Source organism: Theobroma cacao, chromosome 1 (genome assembly GCF_000208745.1).
Source record: "Theobroma cacao cultivar B97-61/B2 chromosome 1, Criollo_cocoa_genome_V2, whole genome shotgun sequence".
In the NCBI taxonomy this organism is placed as follows: Eukaryota; Viridiplantae; Streptophyta; class Magnoliopsida; order Malvales; family Malvaceae; genus Theobroma; species Theobroma cacao.
Genome location: NC_030850.1, coordinates 16,700,610 through 16,713,399, shown reverse-complemented (window position 1 = coordinate 16,713,399; position 12,790 = coordinate 16,700,610). Strand labels below are relative to the sequence as shown.

The 12,790-nt window shown below is 31.3% G+C and overlaps 1 pseudogene; it reads left to right on the top strand.

Annotated features, from left to right (window-relative positions):
• Positions 382-6,801, top strand: LOC108661353 (annotated as a pseudogene).

The window sequence follows — 12,790 nt, the reverse complement described above, 5'->3', positions numbered from 1 at the left end:
GTTTTAGCCAGTTTCAAAATTTTGGAGGAAAAAATGACCAAAATACCCCTGTGTGGCTGAAAATTTTATTTTGATTGGTTTTGATCTAAAATAGTATATATTCTCTAAAAACTCGATATTTAAAAATGATTGCTCACAGGAAAGGAAAGAAACTGATATGTAAGCCTTGCGGGGTTCCGGTTGGCATTCCGGATAATGAGTGTCAATCGGGACGTCGCGGCAATTGTCATGGGCCTGAGGGAAGTTCCGGGTCGTGACAGGCTAAAACGTAATATACAAGTACAATACCGACTTTTAACGATATTTCGAGACATCCAAGTATGCAGACATGCTATCAAGTACATGATTGACATGGCAAGTATATTATAGAGCTGGGCTTGACATTACTGGTTGAATTGGAGGGCATTGATGTGCTCAATTATTGTTTTGATATCAATTATTATAGCATTGTTTATAATATGGAAATATAAAGGTATGAAACAAGTGAAATGTGAGGGAAGTGAAAACCATGAAGATATAGGTTGTGATGAGTTATAAAATGATGATGTATGGAGGCCTTTTCTTCCAGAAATCCATCCTTGGTTTATTGAGTTCTTGTATTCTATCTCACCTTGGCAACAATTATATTCAAAGTTGTTATTAATGGAGGTGACATATTTTTACTATTATACACAGTAGACTTCTATTTTGGTTACCATTTATTTTGGGTTTGGAACATTGCTCTCCCTTTAAAGGTGCTAACAACATCAAAAGATAAGCAATTGTGATTGTAGTAATGTACAACATGCTAGGGTAGATGCAGAGCAAGGATACTACATGCCTTTAATTAATAGAAAAGATACAAAAGTATAAAGAAAAGCCTTAATTCCCCAAGATGAAATGTTTCACAAGCTGCAGGCTTTATTAGTTATCTTTTTCAAGTTATATTACAAGTAAATTCTATTTGAAATGAATCGAGTTTTAGTTATAGAGAAGTAGCATGCTAATATAGGCAAGTTGAGTTTGCACATTCTAGTTGCTGGCTTTTAAATAAGCAATTGCTCTTGTGGATATACTCCATGTTTATAACTTTACTTCATTGTTCACACTTCATGGTGAATCTTTTTCCATTTAACACAAATCAACAATTTGATGGTTCAAAACCTTCTAATGTAGATACCAATGAATGTTCGAGCAGTTATGCTTACTAACTTTATTTATTAGTCCATTATTTTTCTATTCCATTAGAGATTATAATTTGAATTTTATGATTGTGAACATGCATACACTCAACGTCGTCCTACTTCTTGGTGATACAACCCCAAATAGCTTGCAATTCCTTTGATTTAGGATTTCTTATTCTATTATATGGATGAGTGCTTTCATCATTTTTCAGTGCATCATTCTTGCTTATGTCTCAATTTGGTGGCCATATCCATTCCTTGATTTATGATCACCTTATGCTTCATTATGGTACTATTCTCTAGCATTCATACACCTACCATGCTACGACACGCTTACATTGATTGTAAATGCCAAGCATTACCTATTGTCAAAATGGTTCCCTCAGTCTTACCAATGTGTAAGATAAAGAATGTCAGTTTTGTACTTTGTCAAAAGACTAGATAGGGGAATTTAGGGGATTTGTCGATGTTGCTTCACATATTCAACCAATTGTAAGAAAACATATTATACTTAGATTATTGCCTTGTGTTGGGTTTTGTGTTGCTATGGTTTATGGTTTTTTTTTCATTTTCTTTGGTCTTTGATTTGTTGATATGCTGTTCCTCTTAGTTTCTTTACTTTTTTGTATTTTGATTTGCATTTTGTTTTTTTTCTTTTTTCTAAATTTTGGTTTTCTATTGTTTTACTATTTCTATCTTTTTCTTCTCTATTTCTCTCTTTTTTCTTGCTTTTAATTATTCTTGTCTTTTTTATTTTGATTTTTCTTTTGTTTAGACCTATGTGTTTTGTGTTGCTTTGGTTTGATTGTAGTTTTTTGTAAGTTCTACTCTTTTTTAATTTGCTTCAAGTTTTGATTCTTCTAGTTGTATTTCGCTTTCAATTTTTTTTCTATAATCTCAAAAGCAGTGGCCCAAGACATACATATCACATCCCAGACGATGCATATATATATTGGGAAAGATAAAAGAACTATTGTACAAAACTATGATAGTAAAAAGAGATAGACTTACAACTGAAACATGAAGCTCTTAGCAAACTTTTCCTTCACACCAGCATTATGCACAATCTTTATGCTTTGTTTGAATTGAACTAGCAAGTAGTCAAAAAAATCAACAAGATTAAGCCTTACCAAAAGAACCATCAGCTTGATAATAGTCAGTAATCAAAAACCAAGCAAACCTGTAGGAAATAGGATCAACAAAAAGAGAAAGTAACAAAAAATAGAAGAAGTCAGGTGAAGACTATTTTTAAGGGTCACCATTACACAATCAGCACATCAACAAAAAAAAAAAGCATAAAATCTTGTTAATTGTAATCAATTTGGAAAAAAATAACATCTTATTAATTTCGGCTTGAAATATATATTCAAAGCTAATCTTTGCAATTAGAAAAAAAATAAACGCAACTTAGATATAAAATACAAATCAAAAGGCTACTTCAAATTGGCATTAAATTGCATAGGTAGCTTTAAAGGTGACAAACGGTAGAAAGGCAACAATGTCAATATCTCATCTACATCCTTATCAGTGAAAAGCTCATCTAACTAGCTAATTTCATCTATGTTGTTAATTCCCAATAATTGATTCAACTCCTTAAGACAGTCATTATCATTCCTTATATCCACCTAATAGCTCAGCTACATTTTTCTCAATGACAAGTTCATTTGACTTGCTAATTCCATTATTATTGCTAATCCCATGTAGTTGATCCACTTTCTTGAAAAAGTCATCATCGTTTAATAGCTCATATTCACCCAATTATTCATTTATGTTATTATCGGTGACAAGCTCGTCCAAGTTGCAAATTTTATCATTGTAGCTAATTTTTAGAACTTGATGCACCTCCTTGAAAGGATTTTCATCCAATAGCTAATGCATTAAAGAATAACCCACATTTGCTAAGTAATTGGAATCCATTTGTCCAAAACCATTTACAAGAGATTCTGATTCTTCCACCAAAGTTGATGATTGACATTTTGGGTTATTTGATTGTTGCAACCTTCCATCCATGTAGTTATCTATTAAAGGATTGCACTATCCATTATTTGATAAATGTAAATTTCCATTGAAAATATCTTCTTACACCAAAATAGATGACTGACATTCTTTGTTTCCAAACAACTCATTAAGCCAAAAAGATATAGAGTTATCTTCTTCTAGATAGCGAGTGTCTTTGGTCTTATAGATAACCCATTTTGAAACTTCTCTCTAGAAGACGATACTCATGCGTAAGACAACTAGTTTTGGTGGCACCCTTTGAACCTTGTTTATCACTCTTGTACTCATAGAAGTTAAGGGTATTCACGTACCTTATAATATGCTCTTCATGTTCATCAAGAATAGGCTTCTTACTAGTTGAAGACCTTTAATAACCATCATTTCTTACTGCTTGACTGTTAAGAACCCTTATAAGTCATTTTCCATTTACATTCTTTTGAGAAATCTTCTTACTATAAGTGAAGACAAAACACTGATTGCGTTTGATGAATGGAATAGAGCCTTTGATAACATCAAACAAGGCACTTAGCTTAGTACAATATACATCACAAACTTCAGTCAAATAGCTAAATTCGTTGGGCCCTTCACCAGTCATCAACTTTGGCAGATAATGGGAACTATCTTTTGATTAGAAGGATTGAACACCATTCCTATAGCTAGAGGAAAATAATGAGAAACTATCTCATGATCAAAAGGATGGAACATCAATCCTAGGTTTGGAGCCAGCATGAGATTTTCTTGTTTTTAGGAAGGAGAATGACAAGGTTTTCTATGTAAAAAGTAAACAAAATTCTATTTTTATAGAAACGAAAGAAACAGTTAGCTTAAATCGCATTTTTTTTAGTACTATTGCTTTTACTGTTTTCTTGATCACTTTTGCTATCAAAATTCCATGATGGTGCAAGTTCACTAATGTGGTGCACTTGACTTGTGCCAACTCTGAACAAAATGTGATTTCTTTTATAATTGTTTTTTTCTTTGTTTAGATCTACAAAATAGTTATGCTTTGTTGTATAATGTGAAATTACCTATCTTTTCAACAAATGTAATCAAACATTTGTATTACCTGTTGCTTTTGTTTTATATATTAAAAATATTAACAATATTGTAATACTTAATTATATATAATAACACTATCCGGTCAAAAATGGCAAACTTTGATTTGTACAAGCCCTTGCAAAATGTGTTGTGTCCATTTTTTTTTAGTATTGCATATAGAGAACAATACATGTTGAATGACAAAAATTAGCTCAAGGAAGTTGCAATGAAAGAAGATGTAACACTTTAAGAACACTAATATTAATTAATTGGATAAAAGTTGCCTTATCCTACTCAAATGCATACTTCACCATAAACCAATGATACATACAAATTTGAATGTTAACTCAAGGCTTTAAAAAAATTTACAGATTAAAGTTATACAAAAACAGAAAACATAGAACAAGAGTTTGCTAGATAAGGGTTGTCATAACACAATTGTTTGTAAGAGTAGTTCTAGTACTTAAATGAAGAGTTATTTTCAACAAAGATCATTTTATCCTAGACGACATTTTTTATTGCAATGATCATATATTTTTATAAGTGGCAATCAAAAGTATACCTGGCAATGGATATAGTCTGGATATACTATCATATGAATTAAACTTAGGCAAAGTAAAAAAATTTTGACCACTAATTAATAAAGTTTTGGTGATAATGATCAAGTAACAAACTCATTAACCATAAAATTTTCCAGGTTAGAGTTAGAATCTATCAAATGATCATTTCTTTTTCAAAAATGTAGACTAGGCATATTCTAAGTTATAGCAACACATCTCCCATGATCACATTCTCCTTCCAAATTGATTACTAATACTAAGATAATTACAATCTAGCTAGGATATAAATACAACGATTCATTGTGATTTTTCAACAAACTATAGTTAACACACACCAATACAATATAGAAAGCATCAACATAGACCTGACAATTCGTGTTTTTGTATCGTAATCATGTCAGACATGATTAGACACGAAACACGTTAAGGCTAAACATGAGCACGATACGTTTAATATTCGTGTCTTAAATTTAAAACATGTATACGTATACGTTTAATAAACGTGTAACACAACACGACATGATTAACACGTTTATTAAACGTGTCAATATACGACACAATACAATTAATAACACGTTTAACACGATTAACATGTTTAACACGATTAAATAAAAATATTTACAATTAAGTATAATTTTATTATTTAAAATTAAAAATGATAATTATAAAAATAATTATAACAAAACAAAAATAATAATAACATCAAATATAATAAAATTTAATATAAATAACTTATATAAAATTCATTATCATATAATATGATAAAATACATCATTAACATCTAACCTTTAAATACTAATAGTATAAAAAATCATTCATAATTTTTAATCGTAATAATTACATTATTACCTTTATAAAATTAAAAAACTTATTAAAATAATTATTTAAAATTATTTATATAAGGTTAAAATAATCTTTAACTATAAATTTTTAATAAGTTAATAAACGTGTTACATATACACGTTTAAACATGATAACACGATTAAGTAAATGTGTTTGTTATGTCTGACATGTTAAGATTAAACCTAAATCTTGTTTAACCTATGTCATCTTGTGTCGTGTTAACGTGTCGTGTCCAAAATTACATGGTCTACATCAACACCAAATTGCAACTTGAGAAAAAATAAAGGTAATTTTGGCCATACACTTGGCACATACTGTATAAGAAATTTTGTTGCTATCAATTGGCTAATCCTAAGCTTCTAAGGTGTAAATTTGTCACTCTCATTACAAAAATTTTTTGCATGCAAGGAAGCATTTAATGCTCTCATACATCAACTACTGATCAGTCAAACCCATTTAAGATAACAATTCAATTTATGCCTTAAAGAGATGCTATAGTTTTATCATTAAAAAGGAAACAAAAACAAAGACAAATAAGTCAGCATTATAAACTAAATGAGGGTTAGATCAGGTGGTTAAGTGATTGCCTTGGGCTTTGCCATTGTTTTTCTAGGCTTTTGTTTGTCTTTTTGGGCTTTCATTCGATGCACTAGAGAATGGCTTTCAGTTGATGCATGGAACCAGGTTATCGTCAGCCAATGGATTTATGGTCGGAGCACCTTGATTCATCGCAATGGTTGAAGCTGTTGGTTTAGGTGCAGTTGCATTTTTCTTTTTAGAGCTCAATCCTTGATGGGCTCGGATATGCAATAAAATGGTTGCTGGAGACCAACCAACTAGCTTTCTTAAATACTTTGTTGGCACCAACAATAAGAATGGACTAATGGGAGCTATTGTTCAAAAAACCAATTTTAGTCAAGCAAAGTTCAATTATAAAGACCCTTTGATCTCTATTTCTTGTGACAAGTTCTAAAATATTAAGTTCTTGAATCTAGAATTTAGTTTTCCATTTCATAATTCTATTATTGAATTATTTTATTGCTTTATAGCCTATAGGACAATGATTAGCTATTTGTCTTTTTTGTTAAATACTGAACTGAAAATTCTCTGTTTTTTCAACATTGCAGGTTATATGTTCAATAAAGAAAATATGGAAGATTGTAAATATAGTTGGAGGTGTTGTAGAGGCATTTGCATAATGAAAATTATGAGAAAATAGATGAACACTCAGGTACGGAAAAGTAAGATTAGTTTGCAACTAGTGGTGCAACTACTTTTCATAGTGATAAGAAACTATAACATAATTTTGCACTAATATACAATATATATATATATATATATATATATATATATATATATACTANTATGCACACACCTTGATTGATTATCTTGCTTTTGAGAATCAGCTCATAAACTCCTTTCAACGATTGAGGGTAACCACATGTGAGTGACATGCAAGTATACTTGATGTGAAATTAAAATGAAGATGTGAAGTGTTATGTAACTTTTTCTTTCTCATCTTTTTTTCAGTCTTTTTGTTGCACTGTTTGCCTTATCTTTTTGTTCTCCCTTCATTTGAGTAGTTTTTTTTCTTCTTTTCTTTACTTACTGTTCTCTCTCTTTACGTCGGTTCTTTCGAACCATCAGTTGTGGTCTAAAGAAAGAAAATTTTAAACAATTTTTGATTTCATAATTAAAATCTAATCCTATAGAGTATTTTTTCAAAATAAGTTTTCATAACATTAGTTTTATTTGATAGAAAAACTAAAAAAAAAAAGACATAACATCCATAAACACCTATTACAAGGCCATGGATCAGTTCATTTTTCTCTCATTTCATTCTTGTTGGTTTTAAGTTACTTTTTTTAGTATGGTTGAGATATAATAGGAGGCATGATCATGGTCTTGTTCATGTATAATAATTAATATTGGATTTCTTTCTAATTAGTAATAGATTAAAAGAAAACTTGGTTTTTAAATGTTTTGCAGAATACACACCCAAGCATTTAGCTTAGTGGTTGGTGCATAATCCCCCTACCTTAAGAGCAAGGTTCGAATCTCCCCTCCCCTAATTAAAAAAAAAAAGTTTTGCAGAATACCTATCATGGCTATGATTTAATCCACTTTAGCATTGTAGATTTACTAGATTATTTTTAAATGAACAAAACATAGTGGCATAATAAAAATCCATTGCAAAGCTTCTTTAACTTTCTTGAGTCTTCATATAAGTAATGATTTTGTTTTGTTAGCTTTAAACCTTTTAGTTTGAAATAAATACTAGTAACAGAGAAAATAACTTATCTTTATCTTATCTTATGTGATTTTTTACTAAGTAAACCCATCCCATTTAACCAAGAAAAGTCAACTTTTTTTTGACTAGGACTTAAGAATTAGGAATTGGAAATTAGGTAAGGAAAAAAGTCAACTCTAGATCATTTTTTTAGATATAAAGTTGCAAAAGGCAACCCCTAAGAAAAAGACCACAATTCCAACTTCCAAAGGCAATGCTGGTAAAGAGTGGTGGCCCATGTTTAGATGTCTTATAAGTTTGGAGTTGAGTTTGGAACATCATTGTTATTCAATAAGATGACTCGATTTTGAAAAGCTGTTTATCCTTTCACAAACTCTTTTGACTTTAGAAACTAAATGTTTTCTTCCTTTCCCAATGAATAATTGAATTTTTTTTCTTTTTTGTATTATATATGTTTTGTTGTCAACCAATTTTCTATGCTTTTTTTTGTTAAAGATCGAATATGATACTTGAGGTGCTTTAATTTTAGTGCTTGTTTTCTTCTCCATAATTTTTGAATGTATTCATTTTTGTTAAGAATGATTAAAATGATATGATATCTTGGTTGTGATCTTATATTTGAAGCTTTAACATCATGTATTTGATACTCTTGATTTGAGTATAAAATTTTAGCATATATAGCGTCATAGATGTTTTCTTTATGTGCACATGAAATTATATTTATTTGAATTGGTTTGAAGTTCCTTCATCATCATTGCTCAAACTCTTATAATTTTTTTGTGTGAATATTTGATTCCTTATGACTATATGATAAAATTGCTTATTTTACTTATTGTCTTTTTGTGATACCCCAAAATTTAATATACTCGTAAAGTAATGTAATAGTGGTGATGTGGCCCAAGGGTAATTTTAACTTCTTTTTGGTGAGTCTTAGCAAATATTTTATATCCAAGATTCAATAAATTATTCTTATAAAAAAAAATTTTCTTTTTCTCAAATCAAATTAGAGACTCAAAAGGCTAGATTCATGTAAGAAAATGTAAATTTTTCATTAAGGGTAATTTTGTCTTTTTCTTGATGAACTTAGATCAAATGTTTTAAACCCAAAATTCCAATAGTTATGCTTTTGAAAACTTATTTTATAATTACTTTAATGTATTTGAAATTTTTATAAAAAGGAAAATGAAAATATGAGGACTTTTGTGTCGCGACCCAAACTCCGGGCCATGACCGGCGCATGAGCCCAGTGGATGTAGCCCACTAAGCCCAAGCACGCCTGTTTACGTAATCTCGTTCATTATCCCATCAATTTTTCATCACCATTACTAAACCACCATTTGTAATTTGCAAGTAAACGTATTTTCATAATACAACATAGATACAAAAAATTTACATTTTTTTTTATCTCAAAATAAGGTTATTCATAGCCATCTCATAATGGCACCATCATTCCAAACTATAAATGCATTGTTAGCAAAGTGATTCCTAGCAATTTACATTTAATGTACATGTACTCATATAAAGGACTTCTGACGACTAGCGGAGTGACTTTGGTGATCAAATGCCATGATACCTACCAAGAGTGAATGCAGGTGGACTCCTTAGTCTCGGTCCCAACTATCTACGGATCTGAAAACATGCAATTTAAAAGAGTGACTATAAACTCAGTGAGTGAACATAAGAAGGGAACAAGCAACGATAAGGAATGTTTTAGAAAGCATGATGCACTTACGATAAAACCATACAATTTAGTCTAAGTTTTGGTTAAAACCCCTCATTCCAAACTTTGAATGTTTAATCCCTTAATGTTGCAAAATCCATGATAAACCATGAAGTTGAACAGAATGAAAATTTCAGCAATGACTAAGCAAGACAAGCAAACAGAGGGTTTTCTCGCTGCAGTGAAGAGGCAGTCTTGGTTTGCATATTCTTCAGTTTTTCAAGAATAACTTCCACTACAGAAGTCCAATTGACATGATTTTTAGGTCATTAGAAAGCTAAGAGGCTGAGATACAACTTTGATGTTTACCATTTTGCCCAGTTCTGATCGGAAGGTGGTCAATATCTTTGTCGAATTGAAAGCACTGCACCAAAATCTTGGAACCCCCCGAGAGTTTCTCCCTGCAGCGAGAAGCTTCAGCAAATTTCTCACTGGAGCGAGAACCAGGCCAGTGTAACCCCCCCCAACCCAAAGTTTCTCGCTGCAGCAAGAAACAGAGCAATTTAGTTAAAAGGGGTATTGTTACATCAAAAAACCATTTTCTTGCTAAAATGAAAAGCAATTTGGGAGCAATTAACAATGTCAACATACAACACAATCACAATATTTTTCATAAACTTTCTATAACATATATATACATACATCATCATGCATACCATCCTACAACACCAGCTCATGTGCACTCCCTACATGCACAATACAATATCATCATCATCAGCTCACGTGCACTCCCACACCGCACATAGCTAGATCATCATTATCTCACAAAAGGAGCATCCAAAGCATAATATACATATCAATATAATGTGAGAATGCATTAACTATTCATGTTTCACATTTCACAAGATAGAAACATTTCATCAACGGCTTGTTCCCCAAGTATATTTTTAAAGCAAAAACAAATGAAACTTTCAAATGATTTATTTAAACATGAAGGCACTTCCCAAAACATTTTAAAATGCAAGTTCACTCACCGGTATTTGTTAAATCTTTACCCAACTCCAACTTCCTCTAATGGTCCAAATGGGGCGGTGGATCTTCGTTGGAACCTATCATCACAATAGCATCATAATTAACTCAATTCACATAACTATAAATTCTAAAAGTTGTCTTCTAACTAGCTTCCAATTGCCATTAAGTGGCTATCTGTTTTCACTATCCTAATCACTCTAAAATGAATAAACAACCTCAATTACAAAACACTCACAAGTTTAATCACTAGCCATTCTCAACACTTAAAAATCAACTCTACTTCACTGCTCACCTTGGTAGCTTTGTAATTGAATTCCTTTCCAAAAATTTTCAAGTTATTATAGAAACTCCCTCTTTCTCTCTCTAAAACACCTAACTAATGAGAGGAAGTATGAAAGTAAGACTTTTTAAGGGTTTTAAAGTGAGAGAGTGAAAGAGCACAAAAGGTTCTATGAAAAAGTGCATAAAAGCATGAAAATTAGAGTGAACTTGAGAGAAGTTATGGAGGTTTCAAAACAAGCTTCCATGGAGGATGAAAGAAATGTGAGATGGGAGGAAGAAGAAGACGAAGCTGCTGGAAAATGAGATTTATAGCTAAAGCTTATCCAAACTCCACTGAAATTACAAAAATGCCCTTAACAAGTTGGCTTTATCATCCTCTAATCCTTTGTGCAATCTTTTTACTCTTTTGACACTGAGACAAAGTCCATAATAGTTTAGAAATGCTCGGGTTCACAAAAACTTAAAAATTTCCACTTGAGATGAAAAATGATCATTTTGCCCATACCTTGGAAATCATCATTATTTCTATTTCCTTCATCATTTGATCCTTATTTTCATCATTCATTGATGCCTTAGGCCTACTTAGGCCTTAATAATGTTTGAAAGTATACTTTTAGGGGCTCACTAAGGAAATGATGAAATTACCCCTAGTTTGTGATATAACGTCTACTTCCAGCTAGGAGTCTATAAAGATCAAGGTCTCACATTTTGACATAAAGGACCAAATGGCAACTTTACCATTATGCTTGGTCAAAGCTTCCAAAGAAACTTTGACCCTTGCTTTTTCCTTAACACACGACAGACCATCACTTGAAAACATTTCCTTTATCAAAAAAAAAAAAGAAGAAGAAAAGAACCAAACTTCCAAGAGAAGCTTTGCCATTTCTTTAATCTTTTGATTAAATAAGTTGCATTTTTACCTTTTTGACTAAATCAAAAGGTTTAATATAAAGTTTACTATTTTCTTTATTCCTTTCTCCTTTGAGTTGAACGACCATTGCTCACATAAACTATTTTTTTTCTCTCATCTCCTCTAGTTAGCCAAATACCATCCCATTGTCCCTCCCTCATGTTTTCTTCATTCTTTTTTTATTGTTCTTTCTTCTTCCTTCTTCCTTCTTCCTTCTTTCTTCTTCCTTACCAACTAAACAAAGAAAAATCAATGACTCATTTTCCACTTTCTTCCCACAGCCGAACCCTAGGAGAGTTCTTCATTTTTCCATTTATACTCCATCATTTTCAACACAAAGGCTTTTAGCTTCAAATCTTCATTTTTAAAGCTAGTTGGTATATATTCTTAGCTCTTAAACTTTCAAATTTATATGCTTTTATTTTCAGATATTATCTCCAATATTCCAATAACTTTTTCTCGTAAAAAAATTAGGATTTTATTTCTCACCAACAAACCAAGCTCACCAAGGTAAAGATTTTACAAATTTAAATTGCTGATTTAGTGGGTTTATTATTTAGACTAGATTTTTAAGTTGAACTTAAGATTAGATTTAAAATGGGTAGATATTGATTTATGAGCAATAAATTCTAAATTCATTAGAAACAATTGAGCTGAATGTGTTGTTGATCATTACAGGATCTATTGAAGCTTCAAGATCCAAGTTGGATATAAGTCTTGGTGCTGGTTTGGAAAGGTAACATAAAAGGTGTCACGACCCGGAACTCCCCATCGGGCCCGTGACAACCGCCGCGAGGCCTCGAGAGACATTCTTCACCCCGAATGTCGATTGAAACCTCACAAGGCTTAGCATCAACTTTCGCATCTCCCCGGTGAGCAACAGTTATTAAATCTCGCATTTCAAACAAATCATAAGTCATTTTTAAATAAGAACAACAAAATATTATTTTCTGGCTCACAGGGGTATTTTCGTAATTTTTCGTCAAAAATCTCAAAACTTGCTAAAAATGTAGTAGGTAAGCAGAAAATATATATTTAATGATTTAAAAACAA